Genomic DNA, 14,863 nt, shown 5'->3' on the forward strand with positions numbered 1-14,863 from the left:
ATAACTATTCAATGCTTAACAAAACTCGGTGTTTTGTTAACTCATCATTTAAATGGATATCAATATCTCGAATACTCTTAATCAACGACTAATAATAAATTCGTACAATGGATATCAATATGTGCAAATGAGTTGTAATATCTTCCTACAACGAATATTCACAATCATTTGATAACATAGTTATTAAGATTATGCATTTAGAAATATATAAGATGTGATTGAAAAAATATATACGGAGAAAGAAGAAGAATAAAAGAGGGAGAAATCGACTTTTACTAATATTTCCATGCAATTTTCTGCTTTTATTATTGTCTATATTTTCTTTTCCTTGATCTTTGAAATTATGAAAACTTCACCTTTGTATTGGTTCTTGATAGATTTCCTGAAAAAGAATTTAAAAAAAAATAAAAGAGATCAAACTCATCCTAAAAAAATTAAATAAAAATCATAAATAAAATAATAAAATACATAAAAAAAACTTAATAGATCTGATGATTTGGAGGGATTAGAGTGTATAAAAATAAAAGTAAAAATGAAGAGGATATGAGTTAGAATTGATTGGAAAAAAAAGAAGTCAGAAATCAAGTGGTGCGATCGAGAAAAGTAAAAGAGTTAAGAGTTCGTTTGGCCCAACTTTTTTAAGTCTTAAAAGTTACTTTAAAGTTAAAGTTAAAAATAAGAGCTTTTAAAATAAAGTTAAAGTTGTTTGGTTATAATTATTTTTTAAACTTTAAAATTATTTTCTAAGTTTGACATTTTGGTGTCATTTGATCCTGACCTCATATATATATATAGGGCATATCATATGAGAATGACATATTTATATGAGAATGTGAGAATGAATCTGAACCATTGGATTTTAAAATAAATGATGGAGATTATAAGTGAATCTTTTTTTTCTCTCTCCTACTTCATTTATTTCAAGATGCATGAGAGAGAAAAAAAAGATTCATATATAATCTCCACCATTTATTTTAAAATCCAATGGTTCAGATTCATTCTCACATTGTCATATAAATATGTCATTCTCATATTATATGTCCATCTATCAAAGTTTGATTCTAATCCAAAGATATAAATATTTTTATTGGCAGAATTAGCAACAATAAGAATACGAAAAGAAATAAAAATCTCTAGATGGACAACACCAATTCATCTTGAAACTAACTCCATTTCACATTATGATTTCTTCACCAATTTTTTTGCTAAAAATTGTATTTTAGAAGCTTCAAAATCACTTACAAATAAACACAACTATAATCAGCAAAAAAATTAAATATAAAATAAAAGAAAATAGGCCCAATGTGTTTGTGTGTATTTAGATTAGAATCAAACTTTGATAGATGGAAAGAGGAAACATATTTAGAAAAATATTTGAGAAATAGTAATCATTTGGCTAGAATAAATGGAAACATAAAGAAAAAAAATGAAATTTAAAATAAAAGAAAATAAACCCAATGTATTTGTGTGGATTTGGATTAGAATCAAACTTTGATAGATGGAAAGAGGAAACATATTTAGAGAAATATTTGAGAAATAGTAATCATTTGGCTAGAAGAAATGGAAGCATAAGAATTAATAGAATAATTGGTAGAATTAATAGAATAATTAGTAGGTAAATGTTGTATATAATTTATGAAAGTAATGAATTGATGAATTTAAAGATGGTTTATGGATGATGGAAGAAGTTAATGAATTAGTGAAATTATAGGTTGGTTTTTGTACGTGGCCAAATTAATTGTTGTATGTGGAGGAAATTATTCATACTAATAAGTGAGAGATTGAATGGTAGTGGAAGTGTGGGAGTGGGGGTGATTCTGGTGAGTAGTGTGCATTGAGTTGGAGTAAAAATATTTCAACTGCACGATACCATAAGAATCGTGGCAATAATAAAACATAATAGTTATTAAATATTAAATTAATTTTATTTCATTATTAAAAGTTTTAAAAATAATGGAAGTTGTTTGAAAAGAAAGTCACGTATCCACTTTTAAAACAATTATTGTAGTGGTTTATAAGTAATGGAAGTTGCTATAAATATGGAATGGTTATTTAAATTTAATTAATAATTATTACATATTAAATTAATTAATTAATAAATTAATAAATAATTAATTAATAGTTTTGGCGGGAAGTTTTTATAAGAGAAGTTATAGGATTATAATTTAGTATGATATGATGATATATTCTTTCTTGAAGTATTTTAATAAAATAAAATCACATAATTTAAAAAAAAAATACAATAATAATTTTATAAAAATTTATTCAAAATAATCTCAAATTTTAAGAACATTTTAAAATTTTAACAAGACTCATAACTAAAAGATAAAAACATTTAGAGAAATTATTTATGATAGTTTATTCGAAAATAAATTTATAACAAATATTGTTAAAATATAGTCGGTGTCTAAATAATTTTAACATGTCATATAACTATCTCTATCATTTTTTTTTTAAAAAGAAATATATATTTATATTTCAAAAACCTCTGAACTACAAAACGACCCTAGGGTCCAATTTGATAACACAATCTAAACAAAATTATATCATGAGGAGATGAGCAATGTGCTCTCTATACTTATTCCTCATCCACAAACGATGCATTACGATATCTATTATTTCTTCCGCTATGTTTGTCGTGTTATTCTTATCATGTATTTTATTATTCATGTATTGCCAACAACTGTACACCGTTTCTGCAAAAGCTATTTTAATGAAGCTATTCCTCCATCCTTTGCTCTTGCTCACAGTTTCTACCCATGCCAACTCTTGCATCCATCCATTTGGATTGTGCTCAATCTCTAGCCAATTCAGAACTTTTTCCAAGTGTTGTGTACACATCCACACGTAAACAGCAGGTGCTAGATGGATTCGTCCTCGTCACACAACTCGCAACGGGCTTTATCCAGCACGCCAAACTTATACAGCCTAACCTTAGTGGCTAGCCTATTATGACATGCCAACCATAAAACAAACAAGGCCCTTGGTCGAGCATCATTGTTGAAAAACACTTTCCTCCATGATACCATCGGTTACGGTTCCAACAACCCATAGTAAATCTTACCAATTTGAAATGTTTGTGTATGCAGCATATCCTTCCACTGTGACATCTCTTGCACCCTACTTCTCTGATTTATAATTCCTTTTAGTATCCAAGAACAAGATCCTTTGACAGTTACTGTCATAATGTCATCTCTTTTTACATAATAGGTATGGACCCATTGGATCCATAAACTATCCTCTTTTTTACTAAGCTTTCATAGGAGTTTAATTAGGGGTGGCAAAACGGGCCCGACCCGCGGGGAAAGCCCGTTTTACCCGCACTTTTTCGCGGGGCGGGGGGAGGTTTTAGGCCCGCTCCCTTTAGTATGCCCGCCCCGCCCCGTTTTTTTGCGGGCTTTTGCGGGCATGAGCTTTTTCATTTAATTTTACTATTTTTAGGCCTAAAAGGTTCAATGCCCGCGGGCTTTCCCCGCCCCGCCCTCACTTTTTTGCGGGGCGGGACAAGATTTTAGACCCGCACTCTCTAATATGCCCGTCCCGTCCCGTTTTTTCGCGGGCTTTTGCGGGGCGGACCTAAACGGGGCGGGCATGCCCGTTTGCCACCCCTAAGTTTAATCATGCACGCATTGTTCCACATCTCGATGTTAATCACATTCAAACCACCTTGATTTTTTGGTAAGCATACCTTACTCCATGCAACGAGGCTTTTCTTCGCGATACTGCTTTTTCCCGTCTATAGAAAGGATATGCAAACAGCCTCTAACCTTGTAATCACGCCTTTAGGAAGTGGCATACACTGCATCCAATAATTTGCAGTCGCAATAACGACACTACGCAAAAGTTGGACCCTGTCCGAGTAGCTCAGCATATGGGCATTCCAATGCTTAATCCTAGTCAGAATTTTATCCACGAGTCCCACATAGTGAGAGTTACTCAGTTTTCGACTCGTCAGCGGGATCCCCAGGTATCTGATCAGCAACGACTCTTTAGCAAAACCTGTGACATCTTCTAGTTGATTCTCATCACTTGTATTCATACCACCACAATAAATTTTACACTTTTGCGGATTGACAAACAAACCTATAGATTGCGAAAATTCATTGAATTTTTCCATGACAAGCTTGACTAAAACTATATCCCCTTGAGAATAATAGTAGATCATCCGCAAAGCTCACATCAATAATCTGAATCTTTTCACATTTTCCATGGAAATTAAAATCGGGAATACCACTTAGCACATTTACTTTCCTATGTAAATACTCCATAATGACGACACATAGCAAGGGGGTACAGGGTCCCCTTGCCTAAGACCTCTCCTAGCAGCCATCTCTTTAGTGTATATTCAGGGCCGCCTTTGAGGGCGTGCAAGGCGGCCTATCGCACAGGGCCTCAAAATTTTCAAGGTTAATTTATGGTTAAATGGGACCTCATAAAATATTTGTCAGGTTAAATCTTGATTATATATGGCCTCTATTTGTTTTATTCTTGTTAAATTGTGGCTAGTCTACATAGGGCCTCTAAAAACTTGAGACGACTCTGTGTATATTGCGTTGACATTAAATTGATATGTCACGGTTTTTACTGCCTTCATTATCCACCCAATGAATTTTCTAGGAAAATCAACCTCTGCCAGGATAATTTGTAACGAGTTCTAATCCACTGAGTCATACGCCTTCTATATATCCATTTGAATCATGCATCTCGGCTAGGGGTGGAAATAGGTCAGGCCGACAACAGGGGCCTACAGGCTAGCCTATATAGGCTCAGGCCAGGCCATATATTATTTTTAAATAGAAAAGGCCTAGGCTTTTTTATAAGCCTATTTAGTTAAAAAGGCTAGGCCTCAGGCCCTAAAAAAAGTCTTTTAAGCCTATCAAGCCGGGCTATTTAAATAAATATGAATACTTTTTTTATTATCATTATATTATATTTTGTACTTTGAATGAAAATACATTAATGATACTTGGTTATCTTGAAGAACTTGTGAAAATAAGATGAAAACACCTTATGAACATTGTTCTCATAAGTTCTTTTAGTTAGTTAGTCTATTTAAACATTATTTTAATTGCTTATTTACATATGTCTAAAACAAATAGGCTTTTAAGTAGGCTAACAGGCTAACCAGGCCTTCAAAAAGGCCAGACTCAAGTCTAAAAAATAAGCCTACGACAGGCTACAGGCCAGACTTAGGCTTCAGTTTTTTTGACAGGCCAGGCTTAGGCTTGGCAAAACCTAACTCGGCCGAGCCTATTTCCACCCCTAATCTCGGCGTGCCCCCTTCTGATTGTATCCTTTAATGAGTTCGTATGCGAGAAGGATATGATCATGAATCTTTTTCCCCGACACGAACGCAACTTGATTGTTGCTAACAATACTGCACAGCACCTTGCTCAACCTGTGTGCCATGACCTTGGAGATAATTTTATACACCGTAGTAGAACACGAGATTGGTCTATAGTCTTTCATTGTGTCCGCTTAACCGTGTTTTGTTATCAATTCCCCATTCCGAAAATAACCGAGCACAACGTTTGTAACGTCTCCTTTTATAGTATTCCAAGATGCCTTGAAGAATTTTGCTGCTCTATCATTATGTTTCACATTTAAAAAATTTCAACTATAAATTAATTTAAAAAATTTAAAATTAACTATCGTTAAAAAATAATAACATTATCATATATTGAAGATCCGTTTATCTACGGCTTTCTAAAATACAATTTCCATAGAATTATTTTTTACTTTGTAAAATATTAAAAATCAAATACTTTTTAAAAAAAAGCTATAAATAAAATGATATTTTTAAATAATTTCTTATATAATTTTTTAAAATATTGTATCTTTTTGCTGAACGTTTCATAAATTTGAAAAATATCCAAATATTAATTAACATTTTAAACTCTAAATATATGTAACAATATCAAGAATAAAATTGAAAATATCTGAATCAAATCATTAAATTTTTTAATTAATATTAATTAATTTTATAATAAATCTAGAAAAATATTGAGAAATCATTTTTAACATTTTAAGATGATTTCTATTACATTAAATGTATTTAAAAATTAAATATACTTTTCTTGGAAAAAAATATAAAATTAAAAACTGGAATTACATATATTTTGTTATTGTCAATTTTTTTAATTATGATTTTTATAGCATTACATATATTTGGTCAAAAAAACTTTAAAAAATTCAAATAAAAAATAATTTCATTAGATTGTCATTAAAATTTGATTTAAATATTCTTTTTATCTTTTTGTTATTCGTCTTTTAAAGTTTTAAAAAATTTAAGATTATTGTTAATAGATTTTCATAACATTATTATTGAGATTTTTATAAAACTTATTTGATTATATTATATTAAAATATTTGTGAAAATAATATATAAAAAATAAATAGTGAACATTTCATATTAAAAAAATTAATTAATTTATATTAAATAGAGATTCTAAAATTATTATTGAGATTTGTGAGTGATGAATTGGATATAATATTTGATAGCATGTTTATGTTAAATGGGATAAATCTAAACCATAAATTTTAGTTATTATAATCTAGGGGTTATAGTTAAATAGTTAAATGTTCTCGTTTTTGAATGTTTTCACTTGAGTCGACTCATATATATATATATATATATATATATATATATATATATATATATATATATATATATATATATATATATATATATATATATATATATATATATTTTGTCAAGAAGTCTAGTTGTTGGAAGTCAAATGTTATTTCTTTTATTGATTACTAAAAGTAAGATAAGAAAATGAAAAATAAATTATAAATTATAATTATTAGAAATTTATATTAAAAAAGGTTTAGTAAAGTATAAACTTACTTTTGTGTTTGAAACTTGATATAAATTTTTATTAAAAAAAAAGTAAAAGTTTTCTTTTCATGCACTTCACTAATTAAAATAAATAAATAGAGTATTGTAGTGAGCTTTTTAGTTGATTTAAATTATTATAATTGAGATAGTTAATTTGATTAAAGTAGTATTAATGTCTAATTAATGGTTATAATAGTTATCAAAAGTAAAATTGCTTTTCATTTTTTATATATATTTTTTATAATGATATTCATCTTTTTTTTAATTAATTATTCTCTTATTTTCAAAATAAATGTCGCTTAGTGATATTACATTCTCCTCATATTTGGATCAATGTCACACTTTTCTTATGTATTTATCCAAATTTACATAATGACACACATTACTGTAATTATTATTTTAATTTTATAGATCTCAAATAGACATATTCATTAAAGTAGTTTTATTTTAAATATTTGACAAATGGCAACTTTTTCTAGAATTCACATAATAATATTTTTTACGGTATATTTTATATTTACTTTTATTGGGAAAGTTTAGTTTTTTTTTTTAAATAACAAATTACTATTTTTTAAAATATTTTAGCTTAAAGTTAAAACTACTCCAATTAATTTTCTAGATTGAAAAAAAAAATCAGTAGGCGGGTACTTAAAGACTAAAATTAATCTTTTTCTAAAACAAAATAGTTAAATGCAAATTAACCACAGTTAATATATGGATACAAATAGTAAATAGAAAATAAATCTCTTCTTCTCTCTTACCGTTACAACAATTTTATATTGAATTTTTCTTCTCTTTTACCGTTACAACATTTTTTTTTTTGGCTTTATTACCGTTACAACATTTCTATATTGAATTTTTTTTCTACAATTTTAATCTAAAAGATTAGATGTTGTTAATAGGTTAAATGATCATAAAAAATGTTTATAAAATTAATTAAATGTAATTAAAACTCAACCAACTATTTATATCAAAATTTCAGTTATAGAAAATGTACTCTCATCCCTTCAAGTTCAACTATTCATATCAAAAGTACACACAGTTATTTTGTTCGTCTCCATCTCATATTTAATGTTTTTTCAGGTGAATATTCCACTTTTCATCATTTTATTATCACTGCCCACTGTAAATAAATGAAAAGAAATCAAAAGTTAAGAGCATGAATTGAGTTATTAGAAATCTACATATTACACAAGTTTAAAATTGCAATAAAAATCGAAAGATGGTAATATCTTAGATTTTTTATCTTTGTAAGAATACCTGACCAACACTATTAAAAACCTGCATAAGAAAAATGAGGAGCCATTCAACACAAATCAGAAAAATGACACTAGGAAAGCAAATATAGTAGTTTATTTTATTATAAGTCATGAGACCCTAACTCAATAAGCCATTGATATTATTATTATTATTATTATTATTATTATTATTATTATTATTATTATTATTATTATTATTATTATTATTATTATTATTATTATACTATTGAATAATTAAATTCTCAAAATTATAATTAAAAAATATAAGAACTTTTTCTTTAGAAAGCAGGTTAAAGTTCTGATTGTTAAAAATAGAGATTGAATGATAAACTAATTTATAGTTGATGGTTGATGGTTGATGATTGATAATTTATAGTTTATAATTGATGGTTGGGACTGATAGCTGATAAGTTAATTAAAATGTTTGATAAAATTAGCAGTTCAACTAACTAATAATTATAAAATAATCTAAAAAATATTAAATATATAATAATTTTATTTTAAATTAAAATAAATTATAAAAATAAAAGTGAGTTTTTGTTAAAATAACAAGGATAAAAAAGAAAAAAAATGATAAACTATAAATTAAAACGCTATTTAAAATAGCGTCTGGAAAATAAATTATAAACTAGCAAAATAAGTTATAAATTCTTGATGAAAAAACTATTGCTAAATAGGTCTAAATTGTCATATGAGTCTATAGGCAAAAACCTAAAAATTATATGCTCAAATATATGTCTTACCAAATAAAGTCTAATTTAAAAGTATAAATTTAATTTAAAAATGGGAAATGCTAACCAGTGCCCTTGGGGCACTTTTTAAGTGATTAAAGTAGTAAGTTTTTTTAAAAATACGTGCATTTAATTCATTAAAAATGCATTAGAAATTGAAATCATGACTTTTATAAAGAATATTTTCTTTATTTAGTATGCTTAAAGAGTGCCCTGAGGGCACTCGTTAGCAAGATCCTTTAAAAATTACTAAATGTAAAATATCTTGAGAACAGAAGAGATTCCCAACTCTTAGTTAACATAATGATCCATCCAATGCACACAATAATGAGTCAGCTGCATATTACAAGTTTCAAATATTTCTTTTCTAGACTAAAACATTAGAGAATTATTTATTTGTCTCTTAAAGCTAAAACTAAAATTTACTATCATTACTTCATACCATAAAGGTAGCATAAAATAATATTAATATGAATAGAGTAGTAGAAATATAAGATAGATCTCTAGTAAAGCTTATGAGGACAATGCTCAATAAGACTAATCATCCTAAATACTTGTGGGTAAATGCAGTAAACAATGCTTGCTATATTATGAACTGTGTCTTGATAAGACCAATTATAAAGTGGATGTTCTATGAACTATATAAAGGAAGAACTTACATGTTTTTGGATGCAAATGCTTTTTTCTTAAAAACGGAAAGGATAACCTCGAAAAATTTGATGTAAAAGTTGATAAAGGCATATTCATAGAATACCCCACTTCTAGCAAAGCTTTTAGGGTATTTAATAAAATAACTATAACAACATAATAATCATTTCATGTTACTTTTGGTTAATCTAACTCTAAACCATTAGAAGTAGAAGTGATTGATTGCGCAAGTATCTTGGAAAAGACGAATATGGAGGAAAACAATCAAGAAACATATTAAGGTCATACTGAGAATCAAGTCATAGATGAAGAACCAAATCAAGATTAAAACATAGACACTCCTTTAGATCATCAAAATCTGCCAAAAGAATGAAGGACGACAATATGCCTTCCTATCCAAAATGTCATTGGAAACATCTATACGGGAGTTACTACTCGACAATCCCTTTATAAGGTATGTAATTTTATGTATTTTTTCCATAAATTGATCCAAATGAAATCGACAAAGCTATTATTGATGAAAAATGGCATTTTGCCATGCAATAAGAGCTAAATCAATTAGAATGAAACAATGTTTGGGAACTCATTCCCAAAGCTTCAGTTAATCTAGTGAATGATACCCAATGAGTCTTTCACAACTAGTTGGACAAATATGGCAATGTTTAATGAAATAAAGCCAAACTCATTATGAAAAGATACAATCAACATGAAGGAATATATTTTGATGACAAATATGCTCATGTGACTAGAATAGAAGCCATAAGGATGTTATTAGCCATATCTTGCATCATGTGAAGGAAAATCATGATACAATACGCAGCAGAAAACAAATTTTTTCCTTTAGTGATCCTTACAAATAGGCATGATCAGTGATAGAAATAGTTACCTCTTGTGGCGATTAAAACCTTTGATTGCATAATCGAAGAAGTGATCACAAGTGTTGAAAAAGAACAACGCCTCTACTCAGTCCACACAAACAGATGCCTTCAGTCACAGTGCTAGCAGATACAAATGAAAGTTTGAGTGAGAGAGAAGGAAAATACAGCTAGGGTTTCACATACCAAATTTTCATCAAGTAAGTATAATTCTTCACAAGGGTTTTATTTATAGAACCACTTGTGTGGGGTGCAAGCTAAAAGGCCCACTTAAGTGTATGTGCACCATACTTATGATGTACCATATATCACTTAAGTGCATGGTACCTTATCATATTATGTATTCTACTTAAGTACATCGTACCTTACGGTGTTCAATAATTCACTTAATTGCACTATTCCTTACGATGTTCCTTATTTACTTTATCTCTCTTCAATTTGCCCATGTGTGTGACCCTGTAGGTTCTAACGATATTGACAATTATATTAAATCACATATTTAATATAACAAACAGTGAGCGACATCTAGCAACACATCACTGTTACCCAAGACACGAAAATGCCATGTGATCTGACAAAATATTTCTATGATAATACTTATATGTATAATTACCTTTTTGACCTTATGTCTATATTAAACACAAGGCATAGACTGTATCACCTTGTCCAGTTCAATATTGGGCCCATGGACATTTATCCTATTATGCTGGATGAGCAAATTCCATTTAGGTCACTCATGTCCCTCATCATAATTTGTGGAGTACCCATCAATTGTCTTTATGGTCATCCAATTACAGACAATGTTTGATCAACAATAAAGTACTCGACTTTACATATAGGGTCCGTAGTGGATTCAGGTCAAAGGGTGGTATATACCACTTATTGCCATGAAACTAACTTATGACACTTTACATAACATTCTATGTAGTATTCTCATAGCGGGTCAATCTAATATATATATTACTCCTAATATGCATACCTATGTCAAGACTTGATAACTCTTTATCCATGATCCATGAAATGTGATCATCAGTCTATTTTCATAATAGTCTCAATGCTTTAATGTTATCTCACTTCACAATAAATATCGACTATGAATAATTTAAGAATAGTGTCAATATGTTTAATGAGGTCTCATGATTAAGTCACACATAACATTTCATTAAATGGACTAGCTATTCTAGGGACTTTATTATTTTGGAAAAACAAACATAATAAAAAAAAGCATTCTATTATTAATAAATAATTCGATACAAATACCAAAAGTATTGGCCTCTAGGGCTTACACGAAATCATGGATTTCAAATTATTTCATATGGATATTCTACCTGTCAAAAAGTACAGGATGCATGATACCTTTAAGCTTATAGGGGTGACCAAAGACCTTAGTATCTTTTCGGTGGTTTAGGGCTTGCGGCTTGCTCGTAGTAGTGAGAGGCCCTATTAGGTGGCGTACTAATGAGAGGGAAAGCTCACATGAGGTGAGAATCTCTGTGTTTTTTAGTTGTGTATTGTGTATTTTTACAATATGTATTCTCATCTACTAGGTATAAGGTATTCATAGAGGCCCTTAGGCCTATGATTTCCTTGTGAATAACAACCATCTACTTAGTCAGTGGTGGACCGTTGAATCCCTATTTCTTAGGGAGGCGTGGATTAGCATGTTGACCATAACTTCTCTATGATCAAGGAACGCCTTTTCCCATGTTTCCCATGATTGCGCAAAAAGGAAACACTCTGGGCGAGACATTCCCTAATGGTGGGAGGCAAATGGGAGTCGCCCATTTCAAATAATTGTCTCAAAATCCACAACTTCAAAAATTGCAAAACTTTCAAGAGATACTTTTAAAAGTCTAATTCAAAAGCTACTTAGTTAGAGTTTAAAATTGTCTAAAAAATCCAAAAATTCATCTAAATCTTAAGAAACTTATGAAATTAATGAAATAGTACAACAAAAATTTCTAGAGCTTGATACATTACTATCACAACATGATTACACCACATGCAGCCTTTATATAATCAAGTTGACTCATAAACCTAATGAATCGAGCTATACATAGTCCAAGTTCAAATAATTTAGTAATGAACTTGGTTTTTTGCTCATATCCAGCTCATTTGCTTTACGGACCAAATTCAACAATTTAATTGTCGGATCGAGTTTTGAACTATGTTTGAGTTGGTTCAATTTATTGGCATCCCTAAGCATAAGGGCTTTTGTGAGTGGTTTTCTAAGGGGATCCAAGTCCCTCAAGCAAGACTTGCAATTTAAGTTTCTCAGGCCAAAATTCAGTCGCGTTCCGAGACTTAATGTTGGACCTTGACTAAAGAGATATCAAGTCCCTTAGACGAGATTATATGTTGAGGCTAATTGATGAGACTCAAAGTCCCTTGAGAAAGGAATTAGGTCTCTCAGGCGTGACATCTTTCAAGCCCTCAATGAAGACTTTAAGTTAAGTCTCTTTGGGTAAACTTTGACCGCGTCCCTTAGGCAAGACTTTACATTGGATCCCGTCCGAGGAAACTTCAATTCCCTCAAACAAGGCATTTAGATAAGCTTGTTTGATGGGATTCTCAGTCCCACATGTGAGATTGTATGTTGAGCCTAGCTGATTAGACTCCTAGTCCATTAGGTGAGGCGTTGAACCTCTCACTCTCAGTCGAGACTTCTATTTAACCCTTAGACAAGACCTTAAGTTAAGTATCTTAGGACAGACTTTGGTCGCGTCCCTTGGGTGAGATGCCTTATATATGAATGGTGGTTACGAAAATTTCCTATTATGCCTACATAAAGCATGAGAGATCGTCTGATAACATCTAATAATAAACAATATTTTGACAAGATCGAACCTTTGGACCGGTGGGTGGCGTAGATAAGATAATTTTTTGGATTTTTTTAATAATAACAAATCATTATTGTAATTTTAAAAACAATTTTTTATGTACTTATGTTTCATTAGTTTTTCCCAAACATGTGATTTTTATTATATCTAACCGATGGGTTTTTGTATATGCATAAAACGCCAAAGCAGCACTCAAATTTGATCCGTAAATGTATAAATATTTGAAAAAGTGATTTTATAAAGTCTCTTTTATTCATATTAATCCTTTCATATAAATGTTATGACTAGGTTGTTTTTTACTCAGTTATGAGTAAATCAATAGCGAGTAGTTAAACATATAAAACAAAATTGATAACAAGAGGCCATAACATAAACATAAGGATTTAACTGATAGCAGTGGTTTGATACATGAAACCAAACACTTTAACCGAGTCAAAAAGACCTTTTCAAAAACACTTATAGGTTCAAAAACTAATTTAAGAGCATTTTATAAAATCAAAATTTTGTTTAATACTTTTTTATGGAATGACTGTAGAACCTATACATTTATATATAATTTTTATTGTCTCTTCGCAAATAACCAAATTTATGAGTGTATTAATCAGCAAAATTTTCGTATCTTTTTAATATTTATTTTAGTCTTTTCAATTTTTTATTTAATTGTTACTTAATAAATTTAAAAACAAGAGAGAGGTTTAGATTGAACAAAATAAATGAATTAATAAAATATTTCACAAAGATTAAAGAAAATTATATAAAAAAGAGTGAATATTTTATATATATATATATATATATATATATATATATATATATATATATATATATATATATATATATATATATATATATATATATATATATATATATATATATATCATTGACACCAAATGTAACTTTAAAAATTTACATTAATTTTCAACTGTTAATTAAATCAAATTGTCAATTTTTTTAAATATTTTAATTTTCTAGAAAAAATTATATATTCTTTGATTTTTTAATTTAATTTTATATGATATTTTGATTCATTTATGTTAATAATTGAGATCTGATGTCAACGGATATAAATATATATTTATATAATATATTTTATCTTTAAAAAAGCATAAAATGAAAATTTTTAAATAATATTAATTAAAAAAAAAAGTTTAAAGGAGAAGCACTAACATCTAATAGAAATATATTATTTTGTCATGTCTTATAAATTATTTAAAAATTACTATCTGATTTGACGAGATTTATGGTCGTGATTGGTTGATACTAATATAAAGCTCTTTTACACTGTTAATACATAATTTATTATTTTTTTTAAAAAACATTTAAAAGAAAAAGATAGTTGAAAATAGGAAATATTAACTATTTTAAAATAATATTTTTCTTCCAGGTTCCTCGAATCGAGGCTATTTTTTCATATCTTTTTATAATATTAATTATGAGATTCATTAATTATATACTTTTAATTTATATAAAATGTCAAAATATTAATATCATTTAAGATAAATTCTTAAACAATTTTAATTAAAACAAAAAGAGGGCAAAGTAAAGAAAATAAAATAAATTAAAGTAGTACTAATAGGAATGATAAAAAAAAAACTTAAAAATGAGATTAAGTAGCATAATTATTAGGAAAAATTGACAAATTATTACACACACATCATTCCCATCTTAT

Source organism: Vicia villosa, linkage group LG1 (assembly GCF_029867415.1).
Source record: "Vicia villosa cultivar HV-30 ecotype Madison, WI linkage group LG1, Vvil1.0, whole genome shotgun sequence".
Lineage (NCBI taxonomy): Eukaryota > Viridiplantae > Streptophyta > Magnoliopsida > Fabales > Fabaceae > Vicia > Vicia villosa.